This window comes from Hirundo rustica, chromosome 1 (assembly GCF_015227805.2).
Source record: "Hirundo rustica isolate bHirRus1 chromosome 1, bHirRus1.pri.v3, whole genome shotgun sequence".
NCBI classification, from domain to species: Eukaryota; Metazoa; Chordata; class Aves; order Passeriformes; family Hirundinidae; genus Hirundo; species Hirundo rustica.
The window spans coordinates 40,495,138-40,501,137 of NC_053450.1; positions in this window are offsets into that span (position 1 = coordinate 40,495,138).

Consider the following 6,000-nt stretch of genomic DNA (forward strand, 5'->3'; position numbering starts at 1 on the left):
CCTCTTCTGCAAGGTTATTCTCCTCATCTTCCCTGCTTGGTACACCTTCCTTCAACTACAAGATAAAACTCCTGCAGACTTGATCCCAAAATGAGGCACTCTGAATTAATTCCCATGATTTAAATGCAGTTCCTGAACTCTTTGGTATTAAGAGTGAATGTCATGATGGAAGGTTTGGCTCAATAATTATGGCCTGTTAAAGTCAGTGGGATTTCTGATAGAGCAAAATCTTACTGAGCATTATGCAAATGAGCCCAAATCATTATACAGTTATTAAATTACTGTGTGCACCGGGAAGGAAGAAAAATTGTTGGTGGCTAAAAATGTTTATAATTAAAACTGATGGAAAGAAATGGAGCAAAAGGCAATCTAGGCTGAATGCCAGAAAAACATATAATGGTAAGGTCTGTCAAACTGTATAAAAGTTCACTGACCAATGGAAGCAATTTTCAGTTATTACACTTGAATTGGACAAAGAATGGAAATGTGTTCTAGGAAATTTTTTTGACATAGTGAGCTGAATAGTGACTTTTCAGAATATGTGAATAATTATTTTCTCTAAAAATCTTGTTAGCCAGGCTGTAGGTTTGGTCAGTAGCTTCCTTTCTGCTTGAAGATTTTGTATTCTGAGTTGCAGGTGTAGGGAAACATGTAACTTTCAAAATATAGTTCTGGTTGAGCGACATGTACAAATTTCCCTGTTGCTTTTAGAAAACAAAAACAAGGGGAGATCAGGACTTTCAGGAGAAATCTAGACTGAAATATTTCATGCAGAATTGAGAAATGGGAGAATGACCACATGCTAGGCAAAATTTAATTCTTCAATGGTTCCCACAATCACAGAATGGTTGAGGTTGGAAGGGACCTCTAGAGAGCATCTGGTCCAGTCTCTGACTCAAGCAAAGTGACTTAGAATTAGGGCTGTGTCCAGTCAGCTTTTGATTTTCTCCAGGGATGGAATCTCCAAAACCTCCCTGATCAACCTGTGACTCTCCCTGGTCATCCTCACAGTCAAAAAGAAGTTTTTGTTGTTCAGAAGGAACCTCCCGAATCTGTTTGTGTCCATTACCTCTAGATCCATCACTGGAAAAGAAAATTACCTGGTTACTCGCAAACCTAAGTTTTTGACTTCTGGATGCTGTTTACTAAAATGGCCAAAACCTACCCACACTATTTTTTCCCCCTTTATTTAATTCCAATTCCAGTTATCAGCAGAGAATACTTAAAAAGAGACTTAACTCTGTAGCTGTAATCAGATTTGTGAGAAGTGAGAAAATGTAGATTGTGCATGGATTTCGTATCATCTCTGTGAGATGATGCAGTGAAGCTTGAAAAGGATTCTGAAAAAGCTGAATTTGTAGAACTGGAGTTTAATTTGTTCAATCGTGTTGTTCAGCCCTTAAGAAGCTACAAAATACAATTCACCCCACCTTAAAATAGAGATTGGTAATACCTGCACCTTCTGCTTCTATGATTAATGCTTAAATTGGAAGCATCCAACGTTCCTCTCTTAGATGGTGATAGAAAGAACAAGAGGTTGGGATAAGAAATCTACCACCCTAAGAAAATGCATCTTAGGAGAAGGTTTCACATGGCGCTGTTATTAGTATACATCTGGCAACAGCTTGTCTTAGGCTTTTGTGAGTGTTTTTGCAGAAGATTCAGAAGAACCATGTCAGTCCAGTATCTACATAGGCATGTTTGTGTTCATATGCAGTGCAAGAGGCCTTACATACATAATCTTTACCATAATTATCAAGAGAAAATTAATCACCAAAAAATTTCGTAAGCAACAATTTCATAGTAAGCATTTTATATATAAAAATAAATATTTATTTGTGAAAAAATATTCAGAAACAATTCCCTATAAGCTTTATAGTATCTATTATTCATAACAAATAAAAGGACTTGATAGCAATTCAAATACAAAATAACTTTTTTTTCAGTATCAGTGGCAGCTGATTTTTAGCTTAAGGTGATATAAAATATTGGGACATGACTTTGTTACCTAACATATAGCTGCTAAGATTTAATGTTGCTGAACGGCTTGCTTGGATGCCTTTCCAATGATATGCAAATCCTTGACGATTTCACAGTGATTAACTTTACCATATGCTTTTTTTCAAAGGCCAATTTTTCCAGGCCATCAGTTTATATGCAGATTAAACTGGCAAGTGTGACCAAACTTTTAGAATCAAGTAAAGTAAATGTTAATTTCTTCTAACACTTTTAATTTTCTTATTGCAATTGGAAAGTTACAAAATAAGATAGACAGGTAATAAATGAAATTCCCATTTGGGATGATAGCTGGAGTAGCAGAAAATTCTCCTGTTGTCACAGGTTATAGCTACCAGTTATTTTACGTATAAATCATTTCACTCATATCTGGTTGGTAGGATTTCTTGGCAGCACCAATATTTACAGTGGCTGATTCTCTAAGAGAAGGCTGAAAAATATTTTCTTCTCTCACTGCTTATGAATGACTTGTGTTTGCTACCAGAAAGAAGGCAGATTTCTAAGTACACAATAGAGATTTTGGGCCCTGGAAATGGATGGAAATAGGCAGGTATGAATAAATACACCATGAAGTTAACTCAGTTGGTTAGAGCACAGAAATAACACCAAGGTCATAGGTTTCATCCTTGTATTGGCCTATCACTTAGGAGAAGGATGTGATGACCCTTGCAGGTCCCTTCCATCTTGAACATTCTGTGATTTAACTAGCAAGGAAGGTGATTAGAGAAACCCTCCTTCTGCAGCACCTCATTGTCCAAAGAGAAGACAATGTGTTGCTTCTCTGGCCATAGACAATGAGGTGAAACAATAGATACTGGTTTGTAGGAAAATGTGAGGTGTCTGCCACAGCAGCCTCTAAACCAGTGTCAGGAATTCAGTACTCAAAAAATGCACTTTATTACTATTGTCTATAGCTCAATTAAAAATCTCATATATATATATGCGTGTAACATAGACTTACAATTTATAAATAGGTTAGTGGATGATCTCCTGCTTTTGTCCTGAGATCTCAGTCTCTCTCTGCCAGGAGGGAAAGAACATTTTGCTCTCAGAAAACGGAAGAACTACTCATTTCTGGTAATAGATGGCTTCACTTAGATAATAATGTTTTCTTAATTTATGGGTATGTGAAGAAGTTTTCCTGAGCAAAAAGCTAAATTCAAAGTCTTGACTGATTCCTGCTCTCAGAAATCTTGATGCCATGAAAAGGGACAAGTCTGAAAAAAAAATACAAGGAGAGATTTAGGTTTAGAATTTACCTGTGTTCCCAGATTGCCAATCCCTTCTAGTGTGTCAGACCTAAAGTCTAAGTAAGACCAGACACACAGCTGAGCTTGTGGCTAGATTACAAGGGAGACAACTGCTAGATGACAAGATGAGGATGGCTAAGCTGTAAAGAGGAATAAACCAGGACCCTATTCGTGCTGTGATAAACAAGAAATCTGTGTCTTGGCTCATTTCTACCCTCCAACAAGAGGGTTGATACAGCACAAGGGTTTACAGCATGTTTGTAGATAGCTTCCTGTTCTTTTAGACTGGAGACACCTAGAAGAGGTACTGAAAGCAGTCCTGATTTACATTTATAGATCCTGGCACCTAATTTTATCTTCCAGGAAAAGGTTTCTATGCAGAGCAGGTAATGCATATTCAGAATTAGGGAAAGAATAATTTTATATCCCTTAGATTTCGTAGCTACCATGGTGAAAAAAGCTAGAAGGATCCTGAAAAAGCACAACAAGTATTCAGTAGGATGAAGTTTTTTCATTGTACTGAATGAGATGAGGAGGGAAGTTCAAAGACTAAAATAGGTATCATACCTTAGAGGGGTCAAAATTTAAATTAGGGGAGAAAATGAACACAGAATAAGCAAGAGGAAATGAAGATGATAATTTAATGCATAGCAAGGAAATGGAAATATTAGCTATAATTAAACACTTATTGGGGGAGACAGAAAATTAAGGAAGGCTGAAGTGAGGAAATAGGTGATTTACTAATCAAATCATCTTGGGGAAATCAATAAACGCATCAAGGTAGTACATCCTAGAAAGAAGTAACTGCATCACCTTGAATATAAATGACTCAATGAGAAAGACTATGCATAAATATTGAGAGTCTAAATAAACAGGAGGTAATTATATCTCATTAAAGGGCAGGTGTAAGAATACTTGGAAATACTGCCCACACTGATCATTTGAGACAATATACACTCCCTACAATACTGGTAAACAAAATCCATTAAGGAATGAAATTGGACATAGAGATGAACATTTCTCAAATTTTAAACTGGGTTAGATAATGAAATTAGAATAAGTTAGATGTTATTCTATGTTTAGAGGTACATATCTTAGTTGAAAGTTGCAAACTTCATGTTGTCCTAAGAAAATATGCTGTAAAGTGTAAGAATTTGCCACACTTCAAGAACCTTTAAAGGACTACCTTTTTTATTTTTAAAGTATTTTTTCCTTTGAGACCAAATCTAGAAAAAAATAGGTTTAGTAGACTAAAACAGATTATGAGTAAATAATAATAGAATAAGATGAATAAAACATGTCAGCAATTCTTTCTTAGTTGGACCACAGAATCTTTCTTGTGGTGACCAGAAGGGGGAGAAGGAAGGTCACTGACTCTGAAGAAACCTTTACTTTATGAAGGAATTGGCCAACAGAGAATGAAGTTTTCCCAAAGCTCTTCCATGGAAACAATATGGAAGAAAACATGAGGGATGTGAGAAACTGAACTGCTGACCTCAAGAATTCCATTTTACTTGTGATATCTGTTAAGGAAAATGGCAAAGTTCTAAATCCTTTGGAAAGTTTTTTCCTTCCCACTATGTATACACATGATCACGAAGAGAAGCCATGACATTTGGAAAGACAGTAGTAAGGAGTAAAGGAGGAAATAAAAAATGGCAATAAAGAAGAAAAATATATGTAAAGAAAAGCCAAGGCTTGTGGACATAGTAAGGAAATAGTGGAACTGTATTTCACCGGTTTCATAATGCTAGCACTTATATTAGAAAAAATATTTTAAGGTATTCATTTCAATATACTGAAATACTGCCTTTATTTTTGGTTGTCATCTTCAGAATAAGGGTCAGAAAATTCTCTTTGTTCCTTCTTTGTCTCTCTCCCCCAAAAACACAAGCTAATTATTACTGTGTCCTTTTAAAGGGATACACCAGAGAAAATCTTCCATTCACACTGAGACCCACTTTGATGGAAAATGAGTCATGAACACCGAGCCTAGTGTAGCCCACATTAAATTTATCATCTGCTTGGTGTTGCAAATTAATCTTAAACTAATCAGGAAGTATCTTGTAAAAGAGGATGTGTCTGAAATAAAATTCATGTCATACATTGATTGTAGACTAAATAATAGGAAGTAATTTACAGAGCCAAACACAAATGGTTACATGAAAGGTACCTATTTTCTAGGTACCTATGCTAACCCTATGAAGACAAGACAGGTGAGATTGCTACAGAAATGAAGAAAAAAAATTTGATTCACTTTAATCTTGACCGTAAAAAGTTTGGTGGTCTGGAGATATATTTATGAACAGGCCTCCTTATTATTTCTGATACCATGGCATGGCCGGTGGGTCTTGATGTAGAAGTTAAAACTACATCTTCTTACTTCAAAACATGGAGATAATCTTCAAACCAGAAGCATGAATCTAGGTCTTCTCTACTATGCAAGCCCCAAATGGCTGAGGTTGGGAGGCAGCTCTGGAAACAACAGTTCAGCCCCCAGTTCAAAGCCAGGGAAGCCAGGGCAGGATGCCACAGGCGGATCCCTAACCCAAAGGTTATAAAGAATGTTCAATGTAGTTTTCCCCCACGAGATTAGACGGCTGCGGATGGCAAGAGAAGAGTCTGGCTCTCTAGAACCAGGTTGGGTATTACAGCTTTTATTCTCAAGTCCTGCTCTGATTGCTGGGGATCTTTCCCGGTGACTCGCCGATGCCAGAGAGACCTGGCCCCTCCC